Genomic DNA, 14,141 nt, shown 5'->3' with positions numbered 1-14,141 from the left:
GTGCTCGGACTACTTGTAGGTGCATACACGCAGTTGGGCTGTATTTCTTCACGTTCCTTTGAATAGTAAGCAAGCATTTCTATCTCTTGGGCCTGGATTTGTATGTTGTTCCCTGGTCAGTCCAGCCATGTCTGGGGATCATATGACCTCTAGTTAGTTCTATCGTCTGCACTAAGAAGATGGGCGTGGGATTCAAGCCTTTTTTGTTTTGTTCAAGTGGGTTATGGGTAGGCACGGATAGGGACAAGGTGAGAGATGGGTAGCTGGCTTTCCATAGAAGGCGCCGGAAGCCCCCATGCACAGAGTCAGTTCTGAGCAGGAAGAAAGCAAAAAGGAGGGAGAGTAGGTCCTCGGCAGTGGAACTCTGTGAAGAAAGGGATTTGTAAAGGGATTGTTAGGAAGTCATGCTAATGTAACTCCCTCCGCATGACCTAAAGAGGCCTTCAGTCAAGATCCCTGTGACTTTTCAAGGCTTTTTGGAAAAGATTTCAGATGTGATGCTCTGACACAAAGGGACTCAGAGACCAGAAGGGCCCAGTTTTCTTTGCCACACTGTGCCTTTCTCACAGGAAGGAATGGTGCTGTCCAGGCAAAGTGAGTGCTCTGGTCAGCACCACATTTCTAAATCAGTGGGTTCTGGTTTGTACATCGGTCCCTTTTGAACTGCATCGGTGTGAGTCTACCCTGAGAGGTTGCTCACAACATGGAATTTCTGGTCCTGCAGACCTGAGGACCAAATTCTCTAGCAGTCACCCCACCAAGACACCGCCCCCTCAATGGCCCTCCCCAAAGCAGAGATAACACCTTCATTTTCTCTTTCATCTGACAAATGTTTTTGTTATCTGCCAGGCACAAGGCTGTGTGCTAAAGATACGGTGATGAACATAAACAGGTATGAGCCCAGCCTTCACGGGGCTTATAATCTAAGGAGTGAGAGGTAGGACAGACATAAATCAAATTATGCCACAAACAACTGTACGATTGTGTTATTGTGTTATGGTCACAATTGCAGGAGGTCTACTACATGGGGCTCTCGAGGGATCGTGACAGAGGGATTTGGCCCGGTCAGGGAGACCTGAAGTTGAGTAGGAGATTTGGAGGTAAATAGGGCAGGGAAATATGCTCCAGAGGAGGGAGGAGGGACATGGCAGGTATGAAAGTCCTAAAGAAGTGGAGACGCTGAAGGAGAGAGCGAGGTGGAGAGGGTTGGGAGAGAAGGTGATGGGGCGGGAGACCCAGGTGCCAGTTCACGCACACCTTTGTGTTTTAAGAAGAGTGCTCTGGCCAGAATGTGTGAGGGCAGACAATTTAAGGGGCTATTACCAGTCTCATTGGGCAGTTATACTTCCCAGAAAAATCCTCACATTGGCCGCTAGAGGACAGGCATGAGGCTGGTTGTCTGCCGTAGCCAGTAGTTGGAGGCGATTTAAATGTCCATCACCACGGGTCCAGATAACTACAATGTGGATGTCCATTGAGAAAGACTGCACAGTTATTCTAAGTAACAGGCACACACAACAACAAGGACAAATCTTAAAAGTACAGGGCGGAGTGGAAAAAATAAGAAACTGAGGTTTATAGCACAATACCATTTAAGCAAATTAAAAATACATGCACCCTAAACAACACGCGTGTTTTGTTTATTTTTTATTTCTTTATTTTTTAATTTTTTTTTCAACGTTTATTTATTTTTGGGACAGAGAGAGACAGAGCATGAACGGGGGAGGGGCAGAGAGAGAGGGAGACACGGAATCGGAAACAGGCTCCAGGCTCTGAGCCATCAGCCCAGAGCCCGACGCGGGGCTCGAACTCCCGGACCGCGAGATCGTGACCTGGCTGAAGTCGGACGCTTAACCGACTGCGCCACCCAGGCGCCCCAACACGCGTGTTTTGTAAAGACACACACACGCTGGGGAAGGGAGGAGGAGTGGAGAAGAGATAAAGGTCATAAACAGAGAAAACAAGAGAGAGGGTGTACTGAGCCCAGTGATTGTAGTCTGTCATAAAGCGAGTAATGAGTGACCCAACCTCCACATCTGGGAATAAACAAATAAAAAGCTCTTGCAGTTGTTGAACGAGGAGTAGAGACCCCTCAGACGAGAGTGCAAGTAGTGAAGACGATAAGTGTATGGAGTATGTTTTATGAATGAAACATACAAAACATATTAACAGCACCTGGTACATAGTAAGTCCCCAACAATGTGAACTGTTATTATTTATTATTTAACCAAGCTACATGGAATTTCTTGGTCAGCACTAGGAAATTTACTGATAGATCCCTTCTATTCCCCTCAGGAGGGGTGACCTTGCCCAAAACAATGTATTCTTTGCTAATAATATCCTTTTTTTCTGCTCCCTCTCCACTTCAAAAACCTTTCCTTTTCTTCAGCTCGGTGGGTGGGATGCTGCCCAATTCACGAACTGTTTCAATAAAGCCAATTTGACCTTCTAAGTTACTCAGTTGAATTTCTGTCGTTTGACAGTAGTATAGGAGATTAAAGATAAATTCAAACAAAAAAACAAACAAACAAACAATTGTGAGCTCCAAATCTCTTCTGAGGAGCAACTAAGGTCAGTATTTGACATTCAGGAGAAACAGCTCTTGAGACCTCCACAAACGCAAAATTTGTGATATCCTTGCCAGCATTAGCTTCATAAAATGCAGGATATAGGGCTGAGACTAGATAGATGGTCATGCCATCATCATTGAGTCAGAGATCACAAAATCAAAAAGAAGCTTGATGGGGGGGGGGGGAATGATGCATTAATTTGGGGCTGAAACAGTTTGTGTTGAAGTCTGCGATCCTTCTAAGTGCACACGAAAATATTGAGGGCCTACTATGCGCCCTCATAGGTACTAGGAATGTGCTAGGTACTGGGAACACATAGGTGAACAAAACAGATGATCTTAACCTTATTGGGCTGGCAAGTGTATCAAATAATCAAACGACATAAAATGTACTTCTGAACTTTGGCAGGGGTTATGTAAGAAGTTATAAGATACTGGTATGTAAACCAATATAGTTAAACATTTACTCACGTCCTTAATAGGTTCCTGAGAAGACTCCCTGAAAGGGCAATTTCTGGGTCTAAGGATCTGTTTGTTTTAATTTATTCAAACTTTTTAAAATAGAATTTATCTTTTGGAGCAACCTGTGCTTTCACACACACAAATTTTTTTTTTTTTTTAATCTTATAGAGGCTTTGGGGAATGAGAGGCTACTGAAAACAGACAAAGGCCTTAGTTTGTTAAAATAAGGTCCAACGGCTGACTCCGGACTAGGGTGACAAAGTAAAAACTACATTTCCCAAGGAGCAGCGCGGCACGTCACACGGGAAGGACGGCGCATGCGTGAAGGGGTTCGCGCTGCGACTAGCTCATAAAAGGAAAACAGCGTGTGTGGCTCTTGACGTGCCGCGAATCTTCGAACGTAAGGGCGTTACCTAACGCTTTGAAAAGCATTCGAGGGACGCGCCCGCTCCTGCCGTCGTAATTTCCAGCGCGACGTGCTTACTCCGTTCGTGGCTTGGCAGGTGGGGCTGGTCGCGGTCTGGGGCCCCCGGGAAATGGCGGGAGCGGAGGGTTAGGGTCCCCGATGCGTCCCTACTCCCGGGCCTTGCCGAGGCGGCTCTCGAGGGGCGGTGCGCACGCGCCCTGGGCGGGGAGAGGCGGGGCTGGAGGAGGGAGGGCCGGCGGTGTTTGAGTTTGCGCGTGCGCTCGCTGAAAGCTGGCGCGCGCGGTGCGGGGCGCTAAGGCGGCGGAGGCGGGGTACTCAGCCCAGGTGAGGGAAGACAGCAGCCAAGGATGCGCCCCCCTTAAGGAGATGACTTCATTCGCCCTCCAGAGACTTCCAGTTGCCTGCTCATCTGTCTGCGCCCGTTTACAGCCTAGGGCTTCAGTCTGTAGCTGACATCTCATCTCCAGGTCTCTTGAGAACCCCCTCCAGTCTAGGCCCCCACCATTCCACTGAAATAGCACTTTGTCAAAGCCACCAATGATCGCAACGTCGCCAAATTCAGTTTTAACTTCGTTCGCACTCCCGTAGCAATTTTTGATGCAGTTCATCGTTGCCCCTTCTTGAAGCACGTTCTTCATTTGATTTGTGCAATAGCCACGTCTGTAGCCTCAGCTCTCTGGCTTCTCCTCTCCTGATTTCTTGTTCCTCTTCCTTATCTCTAATGATTACACCGCCCCCAGGCCTCATCCTGGATCTCTTCTCCGTGGTCACTTCCTAGGAGCTATCAATTTCAAGGCTTTAAATATAAATACTGTGTGTTGTGCTCTCAAATTTCTATCTGCAGCCCAGTGCTCTACCTTGAACTCCAGATTCTTATAGTCACCTCTCAAATGATACCTCTTAAAATGTCAAATCGGCATCTCAAACATGTACAAAACGGACATTTTAAGTTTTACCCTTCTCGTACCTTAACCTGTCTGGCCATTCTTCCAGTTGCTCATGCCAAACACTGAGTTATTCTTGGTGTAGTTTGTCCCCCTCCCCTTTCCTTCTCCAGTATAGTATCATGTATTTGCCCTTGAGGCTTTGAAGTTTCACTATTGGGTGTCTAATTGTAGATTATTCTCTTTGGCACTTTGTCCTTTTTGCCTGAGAATTTGTGTTTTCGGTTCTTCGACATCCCTGTCATTGTTTATTCAAATTTATCTGTGTATCTACTCTGTCCTCTATGTCCCTTTTATTTAAAAAAAAATTTTTTTTAAATGTTTATGTATTTATTTTGAGAGAGTGCACATGTGCATGCAAGCCGGGGAGGGACAGAGAGAAAGAATCCCAAGCATGGAGCCCGACAGGATTCAATCCCACGAACCATGAGATCATGACCCGAGCCAATACCAAGAGTTGTTCCTTAACCAACTGAGCCTCCCAGGCGCCCCATCTCTATGTCCCTTTTAACTTTCACCTACAAATAAGTATATGGGACTATTTGTTTAATGTCTGTGTTCCTTTCTGGACTGTAAGTTTTGTACAGCAAGGCAGGGACTCTGCCTCATTCACTGCTGTATGTTACTCATGCCTGGCACAGCAGTATTTAACAAATTATTGAATGAATTAATTTATAGAGAAAAAGTACCTCTTCTCCGTAAGTGGGAGTAGATTGTCTTTCTTAGAGTATGTTTATAGGAACTATTTTTTCTGGGATTGGAGAGAAGGTATTGACTAACCCAGCTTCAGAATTGGTGCATGCTTCTAAGCTGAAAGACTGTTTTAAGAGATTTTCAGGATTCAGCTCCCATATCTATTTTGAAGACTTAGTAGGTGCCAGGCCCTGTGCAGTTGCTGGGAATATAGGGACGAATACACCTGCTTCTCTGTCTTCTGAGAGTTTGTGGTCTGCAGGAGAGACAAGTTAATGCAAGTGTCTCGTGCGTGTGTGACAGGTGCAAGAACAGAAATTTGTGTACTGTGCTTTGGAAATTTTGATTGCCCTTGGCATCAGGGCACCTGAGCAGGGCCTGGGACAGCCAGATCCCCCTGCCATTCTCTTCTGGCTGCAAGCAGCTTTGTTCTTTTACACGAGGACACAAATAACATCATAAATACTATGTTCTGTGTATGCTGTGGTGTGAGAAATGTTGGCAAGTACTGCCATGAAAGTATTAACTTGGCTGCCATTTGATTTGCACCTGAAAGACGAGCAAATTTGAGACCCACGGAGAGGTAGGGAAAGGATTAAAGGACCTGAAGCATGAAAGTCTGTGCTTGCTTGGGATGGGGACACTGGAATTGCTTACTGCAGTTGCTGTATGGTATTGCTGTTTGAGAGGGGCTGGCTGTCCAGGATCTGAAGTGGTGCCTTGAAAGTGATTTGTCGGGGCACCTGGCTGGCTCAGTTGGTGGAGTGTGTGACTCTTGATCTCGGGGTCGTGAGTTCAAGCCCCACGTTGGGTGTAGAGATTGCTTAAATAAACAGACTTTTTAAAAAATCTTAAAAAAAGAAGTGTTTTGTAAACCACAGTGTGTGTTTTATAAATACCTGGCCCAGCACGAGGCACCCTGCTCTCAGTGGGTAGGTCCATTAGAATTCATAGTTTTAGTGACCCAGCTTTCTGGAGCTGGAAACAGGGGCATGTAGTAAGTCAGCCTTTTAAACCTCATTTCTAAATTTGTGTACAAAGAGTCTTACAAGTGTTTTAAAAATGAATCTTCTATAGGATCCTATATCATTTGCATTGGAAAAAATACCCAGTATACATCACTTCAGGATTTGTGGTCACTCTATCTGTGGAGGGGAAGCTACTTTGTTGAACATTATACCAATAGGTTTGGGATGTTGATCATGAGCCTTAAGGCTTAGGTCATAGAGTCAGACAGATCTGGATTTGAATCCCACCTCTTCCACTTATTACTTGTGTGACTTCAGTAAAGTCACTGATTTCTCCAAGACTCCTGTTTCCACAGTGTTAAATGAAGAGCAGTTTAGATGGAGTCATCTACATAAAAGTGCTTAGCTCATAGTAGGTATTCAGTAAGGAATAGCTGTCAGTGTTTGTCGTAGATTCTAAATCTAAAGTTCTCTCTTGGCCAGCAAGAGAGCAGACGCAGGATTAAAAGCAAGAGATGGCTAATGTCTGCGAAGAGACAAGACCCCGAATAAGGGTCCTTGCTCCGTATTTATTAAGATCAGAAGGCTTACAAACGTGATGGGCATGCACAAAGAGACAGTGAATCTGTGAACATTAATTCATGGGCATGAGGGAAAGGGGGTTTTGAAGATACACGGTGTTTGAGGTTTGGGTCAATCCTGGCGCCAGGCAGATGGGCAGATGGTTGTTAATGGCAGACAGGAGGGACAATGTCTGTTTATCTTAGCTAGCCTAGGGGATAAGGCAGATAGGGGAAATAACCTCAGGGTTAACAAGGCACCTTTTCTTTTGCTAATCAGCTCTGCTCTGAGCTGCTTCACCCACAGCAGCAGAGGTCTATAGCCCTATTTACCTGTTTACTTGGTCCTTCCCTCCTGTGAAAGCAGCTTTACTGCTATAGTACTAAATTGGGGGGCACTTTTGCCCTGAATACCTAATCTTGCTTACTTCATATACCTTTGTGTTGGGGGCCTTTGCCCCCCTCTCTATTCTAGGGGCCTTTGCCCCCTACCACGTCTATTCTGGGGGCCTTTGCCCCTCTCCTACTCTATTCTGGGGGCCTAATCTTGTCTACTCAAGCTTGGGTAAGAGCATCCTATGGCTTTGTAATTCTTTATGCCTTGTTAACCCACTGGTGCAAGCCCAGGGAATTTCTAAACTTATTTCCCACAATTGTTACCTTTATGTTTATCAGGTGCCACTATGAATCGCCATCCTATTGGTGACTCTTTCAGTGCAATCTTTTTTTTTTTTTTTTAATTTTTTTTCAACGTTTTTTATTTATTTTTGGGACAGAGAGAGACAGAGCATGAACGGGGGAGGGGCAGAGAGAGAGGGAGACACAGAATCGGAAACAGGCTCCAGCTCTGAGCCATCAGCCCAGAGCCCGACGCGGGGCTCGAACTCCCGGACCGCGAGATCGTGACCTGGCTGAAGTCGGACGCTTAACCGACTGCGCCACCCAGGCGCCCCTCTTTCAGTGCAATCTTAATAACAGTTGATTGACAGTTTCTAGTAGACGAAATGGTCTTACTTCATGATCTCTTTTGCTAATGAATAAGCCGAAGTCCTTACAAAGTTTGAAATTGGGAGGGAGAACATAGATTTTAGAGTTTGCAGTTTTGTAACTACCTGTTATTTCCTGAGTTACCGAGCATAATTTAACCACTCTGAACTTCAGGTTCCCCAGCTATAGAGAGGGTGTGCTTAGGTGATTGTTAGGTTTCAATGAGAATGATGTATGTAAGCTCTGGTCTAGAAGCATGGTAGGTAGTAGGGGAAAGAAATCCGCATCTCCTTAATTTTTTCAAACCAATTGATGAATGTAGATTGTTGTTGAGCGTGGCTACATTGAGAGTATGGGATCTGAGTGTAGGGTCTTAGATGCCTGCCTTCCCTTTGATTCAGAACAAAGCTCTGTCTTAAGCCCTGTGGGATTGATGTTAGAGTGGTTTAAGTATAGAATGTTTGGATTTGTTGGTATGAGGCCTTGGCTTCTAGACAAGGTGCTAGAGAACAGGTTTAGACTGAGTGGTTAGCGGTTAACACGTTCTTTGTCCCTATAATTACCTATTAGGCTTCTCAGTTGCAGATAACAAAAAGCTAACCCAAACTAGTCCAAGGAGAAAAGTAGTATCCATTAGACTCTAACTGAAAAGTCCTGGGTATACCAGCCTCAGGCACAGTTATATCCCGAAACCTAAGTTATGTCACCAGGAATTTTTTTTTCTTTTAATGTCTTTCAGCTCCACTTTTCTCCATGTTGACTTCTGTCTCAGACAGGCAAAAGCCTCCATCAGTTCCAGGCTTCCCTGCTACTCTGTTAACAACCAACTGCAAGAAGGTATCTCTTTTCAGATAGCTTCCAGCAAAAGATCTTTTTTTCCCCCTAATTTCTGTCTAATTTTAATTAAAACAGTTTTTTAAAATTTTTTCAAACATTTATTTTTTTGAGAGACAGAGCACTAGGGGGGCAGGGGCAGAGAGAGAGAGAGAGAGAGAGAGAGAGAGTCACAGATTCCGAAGCAGGCTCAAGGCTCCAAGCTGTCAGCACAGAGCCCAGCATGGGGCTCGAACCCATGAACCGTGAGATCATGACCTGAGCCGAAGTTGGATGCTTAACCGACTGAGTCACTCAGGCGGGCCCCAGCAAAAGCTCTTAAATTTATTTGGGCCAGACTTAGGTCACATTCCTCTTCCTGAGCTAGTCATGGCAGTCAGAAAGAGTGGAATACTCTTGTGGGCCCAGGTCATATACCCATCTTGGAGCCAAGGTGAAGGACATTTTCTCGAAGGAGAAATTGGGAGTACTGTTACCAAAATGGAGAGAAAAGGTGATGGGCATACACTGAGAGGTTGCTTCCAGTAATGATGGAGGAGCTCAGATCAGGCCAGCCCTCTCACAGACGATGACCATAACTCGTACAAATTAAAACAAAACAAAAACCCACTAACTGGAGTCAGTGGAGCAGGAGCTGACCCCCAGAAGGGAGTGGCACTGATGAGGTGTTCTCAATGTCTTGTTACGTGATACTCATCTTGAAAAGATAGCCACGCAGAGGGAGTTCCAGTTTTTTTTTATGTTTGTTTATTTTTGAGAAAGAGAGAGACAGACAGAGTGCAAGCAGGGAGGGGCAGAGGGAGAGGGAGACACAGAATCAGAAGCAGGCTCCAGGCTCTGAGCTGTCTGCCAGCACAGAGCCTGATGCGGGGCTCGAATTCGTGAACTGCGAGATCATGACCTGAGCCGAAGTCGGATGCTCAACTGACTGAGCGCCCCAGGTGTCCCCCAGATTCTTGATATAAAAGTCATTTTACCTAAATGTCCCACCCACCGATGAATGGAAAAACAAAATCCATACCAGTGGGGTATTATTCAGCCATAAAAGGAATGAAATACACATGTATAGCAGGAATGAACCTTGAAAATATTGTGCTAAGTGAAAGAAGCCAGTCCCCAAAGGCCACATAGTGTGTGATTTTGTTTCTATGAAGCATCTAGAACAGGCAGGTCTGTAAAGTCAGAAAGTAGAATAAACAGTTGCCAGTGGCTAAGGGGAGTGACTGCTGATGGGGACAGGTTTTTGGGGTGTACAGGCTTTGGGGGTCCTGAAAATAATTCTGAAATTAGGTCGCGGTGATGGTGGCACAACCTTTTGAATATACTAAAAGGCCGCTGAATTGAACATGTAAAGGAAGCCATATAAGCACATGGGAAGGTGCTCAGCATCAGTGGTCACCAGAGAAGTCTAAATTAAACCCACAATGGAAAACCACTTCACACTAGCTAGAATGGCTAAATTTTCTTAAATAAAATGAAAACAACAACACTGTCTGTCATCGGGCATGTAGAGCAACTAAAACTTCCATATGTTGTTGGTGGGAAGCCGGTACACCTTCTCAGGAACAGGGTCTGGTCTGGCGGTTTCCTGTAAAATTAAGTATCCACCTCAGACCTAAGCACTTAAGAGAAATGAACATATGTCCGAAAAAAGACTCACATGTGACTGCTCGTGGCAGTTTTATTCACAGTGGCCCCGAACTGGGAATCACCCAGGTGCCACCAAAGCGAGGGCTGGTTAAAGAAACAGGGTTTTTCACACAGGAGGATGCTGCTGGGCAGTGGAAAGAAACAGACTCCTGATAAACATACCACCACCGATGAATCTCAAAAACATGTTGAGAGAATCCGGACCCTAAAGATGGTGGATGGCATGATTACATTTCAGTGAAATTCTAGAACAGGTGTAACTAATCGATAGTGAAAAATGTCAGAATGGTGGTTCCCTCTGGGTAGAAATAGAAGGTGGGGCTTTTTTTTTTTTTTTTTTTTTTTTTTTTTTTTAAGAGCATGAGCAGGATAGAGGAACAGAGGGAGAGAGAGAGAATCTTAAGCAGGCTCTGCGCTCAGCATGGGTCTGACCTGGGGCTTGATCGTATGACCCTGGAATCATGACCTAAGCCCAATTCAAGAGCGAGATATTCAACAACTGAGCCACCCAGGCGCCGAGGAAGTTGTGGCTTCTAAACCGGTTGGAAGAAGAGAGTGCTAGGAGCCAAAAAGTGTATAGTGTTGGGCCTTGCCTCAGAATTCAGAAGAATGCCTGAAACCTTGCAGGGATTGCCTGGCCTCCCAGGGTTAAGAACAGTGATAGATCAGCTGGGGCCTTTGGACTCTGATAACAGGCAGCTTGGGCTCAAAGCCATGTCCTCCCAGCTGGGAGCTCTGGCCTTTCAGCCAAGTTCCAGTGCCCGGTGCTTGGTTCCCACAGGCTCTGGTGTTGCAGATGTTTTCTGGGGAAGTCCAAGTTCACAACCGACTGGATCCAGTTAATGGGAGTTTGTTGTAAAATCATAAAATGAGGTGGTTTTCCCAAGCAAGGCGCCACCCAGCAGGCAGAGCTCACACAGGAGAGCACTCCTCCATGGTGTGGTCTTTGTGCGGGCCATCTGCTCAGAGCCGCTCCCCTCAGGCTCGGGATGCATCAGTGTTTTCTTTTGCTTGTGCCTTTGACTGCTTTGCTCGACTTAGCATAGTCCCTGTTTTTTCCTGGCAGTTCCCTGAGCCACATCTGCGGACAGAGAGGGGGAAACTCATGTCCGCTAAGTGTGTGTGTTGTCCCAGGCACTGTCTGGACCTTACTTGTGTTGTTAATCCTCCAGTGAGTGCTCTGGTCTTTATGGAGACTCAGAAAGGTTAAGGAGCGCCCACGGGGTGAGTAAAAGGCCTCATGAGAACTTAATGTTCCCTGTTCTGTCCCCTTTCCCCTCCTTGGAATGCTCCTAAAATATGCATGGCCGTTCATTTCTCTGATGACTTGTTGGTGGCGTATTTCATTTCTTTTTGTGACTTGATGCGTTTGGGCATGCGGGAATGCTGTTTGCCTCTTCCCGCGTTTACCAGAATAGTTTCTGATAAACAGCTGCCAAGCCCTCCTATGTTCTAGGCTTTGTTTCGGGTGCCAAGGCACAGAGATGACTAACACTCAGTTCTTGTACTCAAGGGGCTAGAAATCCTAGAAGTGGGCTCCTACACAAATAGAAAACAGTTTTACAAGAGCAAGTGCACTCTGATTGCAGTTATATTGCATGTACAGGGAGCGGCACACAAAATGAAAATCATTTAGGTTGCTGAGGTTTACTTTAATAATTCTTTAATAATTCTTATACTATTTTTTTGTCTGCTAAATTAGGAAAAAATGGAAAGAGAGGTGTGGCCAGAGTGCTCTGGGGCCCAGGGGCGTTCCTCACTGCTGAGTGGTTAAGGAGTGCCTCAAAGAAGAGAGGGCATTTGAGCAGGAAGAACATGCTGGCATTTGTCTGTTAGGTTTGGGGGGAAGGGGCATCCGGGTAGTGGAAAAGCTTGATGGTCCACTTGCAGAGGTGACTGGTTCCAGAGAAAGCCGTCGTTCGTTGTATAATCGAGAGATGAGCTTTTCCCGGGCGGGGCACTACCCAGCGGACAAGGCGACCCTCCGGAATGCTGTTCTCCATCTCAGCACTTCACAGTGTTTCACACTGGATAGAAATGAGGGGAGGCGAAAGCATTTTAAAAACTACCAGTCACCATTTATACGTGAGGGGATCCCGATGATTGGTACAGGGGCTGAGTGTCGGAGGCCAAAGGTCTCCAAAAACGGGGCCCAACCCCCACTGCTGCTTGCTGGTTGCAAGATTAGGCCCTGACTGCTTTGCTCTTTGACCTCCTTCTTCCCCTCCAGACCACGTGGGTCAGCTTTCAAATTTCAGTGTGCTGAAAGTTTCAAGCTCCATCACGTGTGTGTGTGTGTGTGTGTGTGTGTGTGTGTGTGTGTCTGTCTCTGCATCTTCCATTTGCAAAAGGTTTTCTGAGATACATACTTTTTTTCCTGTTTATGCATAGGATACCTCTGGAGAAATACCCAAGAAACAGTAGGGGTTACTTCTAGAGGTAGGAGATTTCATTGTACTTCTGGAATCATTTGAATTTTTTTTTATTCTGTGCATATGTTAAAGGTTTTGTTTTGTTTTGTTTTGTTTTTTCCTTAAGAGGAACAGGCTTTGTGTCCAGCCACAGTGAGGCACAGCAATGGGTGATATTGTGATAATGTGATGAGAGCCCCAACTAAGACAGTGACAGGTGGGGTAGAAGGGAGGGGCCGGGTTTGGGAGAAATTTCTGAGGCAAAATCCCTAGGAATGGAATGGGGTGGATCAGGGAGATGTGGGGTTGCAGATGGCCAAGGAGGAGGAGTGGATGCCTCTGAGATGCGAGGCCTGGGAGGCTGGCTGGGCAGCGATGGGTGCCATCAAACCAAATCTGGAAGGCAGAGCAGAGCAGGAAGTGTGAGTTGTCTGAGGGGCATCTCGGGCCCTCAGCTGGCAGCTCAAAATCTGAGCTGGGAACCTTGGCGAGGGGTCAGGGTTGACGGAGGAATCTGGAAGTTTCAGAATATGGGGCCTTACAGCAGATGAGCTACCCAGGGAGCTTAGAGACTGAGAGGGGGGTCCTGGAGTAGCCGTCCTGTGGGTTGGAGGAGGGGGCAGCAGAAGGACCGCACAGGGGTGGTTGGAGAAATAGGAGGGACCGCAGGCCTGGAAGCTCAGCCAAGCTTTGAGAAGCAGCATGTGGTCAGGTGTGCAGGGCAGCAGAAAGGTCCAGGAGCTAACAGGAGATCACTGGGGACTGGGCGGGAGGAGCCATGCTGTGTCGGGCTGAGGTGTGAATGGGAATAGAAAATGAGGACCGTGGGTACGTGTGGAGCCCTGTGCTAGGTATCGAGGATCTAGTGATCCCCACCCTCAAGAGAGGAGACAAAAACACACAAAGAGAATTTGAATATGATTTGATAGGCACTATGTATGGTAGAGAGATGCACAGGATAATTCGAGGCCACAGAGAAAGGTGACAAGTCAGCCTAGGAGACAGGATTCTGACCATGGCTGGTGAAGGGAGATGGTATATGAGCCAGATCCTAGAGAGTAAGTAGTTAAATTGGGCCGAGGATTAGGGATGTCCTGCTTGCAGGAAGCACATCCCAGATGGAGGGAACAGCATGGGGATAAGAAATGTGACATGGTGTGTGGTCAAAAGCAGGAGTGTGAAGTGTCTGGAGTATGAAGTGTGAGGCAGGCAGGGTAACGAGAGGAGATAGGAATGGGGGGCCAGGGATGGAGGCCTCTTCCGTCGAGTCTGTGTTGTGGGTAAGGACTTGATGTGCCCTGGAGGCGCGGGTTGAAAGCGTTTGGCAGGGGAACATGGCCACGCTTGTCTTTCAGATGGGTGGTGCCGCGGCCGTGTCGAGGGTGGATTTGATGGAGAGGAAAATGCAGAAGGGGGTGCTGTGTAAGTTACCGGGAGGCCATTGGTGTGGTGGGAAACAGTGACTGAAGGCTAAGAAGGGGGCAGTGAGTCAACAGGAGCGGTGACCGATTGGACAGGGGATTGAGGGAGAAGGTGGTTTGAAAACAGCTGTTTTCAGCACAGGCAGCTGAGTGGCTTCTGGACATGCCGGCAGGGAAGGAGCAAGCTAGCACACAGGAGTTTTAGGGGTGGAGTG

At 46.7% G+C, this 14,141-nt stretch overlaps 1 protein-coding gene across 3 annotated transcripts in view; it reads left to right on the top strand.

Moving 5' to 3' along the window:
- The first annotated feature begins 3,340 nt into the window (after positions 1–3,340).
- Positions 3,341–14,141, top strand: part of SGF29 (SAGA complex associated factor 29) — a 31,326-nt gene continuing 20,525 nt past the window's right edge. The window contains exons 1-3 of one of the 3 annotated variants that reach the window (XM_043560163.1): positions 3,369–3,534; positions 8,350–8,447; positions 12,486–12,533. The gene's annotated coding sequence lies outside the window, so the exon portion shown is untranslated. Of the gene's footprint in view, positions 3,535–8,349; positions 8,448–12,485; positions 12,534–14,141 lie in introns of all 3 variants that reach the window. The other 2 variants (XM_043560162.1, XM_043560161.1) reach the window with 2 other exon arrangements.

Source organism: Prionailurus bengalensis, chromosome E3 (assembly GCF_016509475.1).
Source record: "Prionailurus bengalensis isolate Pbe53 chromosome E3, Fcat_Pben_1.1_paternal_pri, whole genome shotgun sequence".
Classification (NCBI taxonomy): domain Eukaryota; kingdom Metazoa; phylum Chordata; class Mammalia; order Carnivora; family Felidae; genus Prionailurus; species Prionailurus bengalensis.
This window is presented reverse-complemented; position numbering and strand designations above follow the sequence as displayed.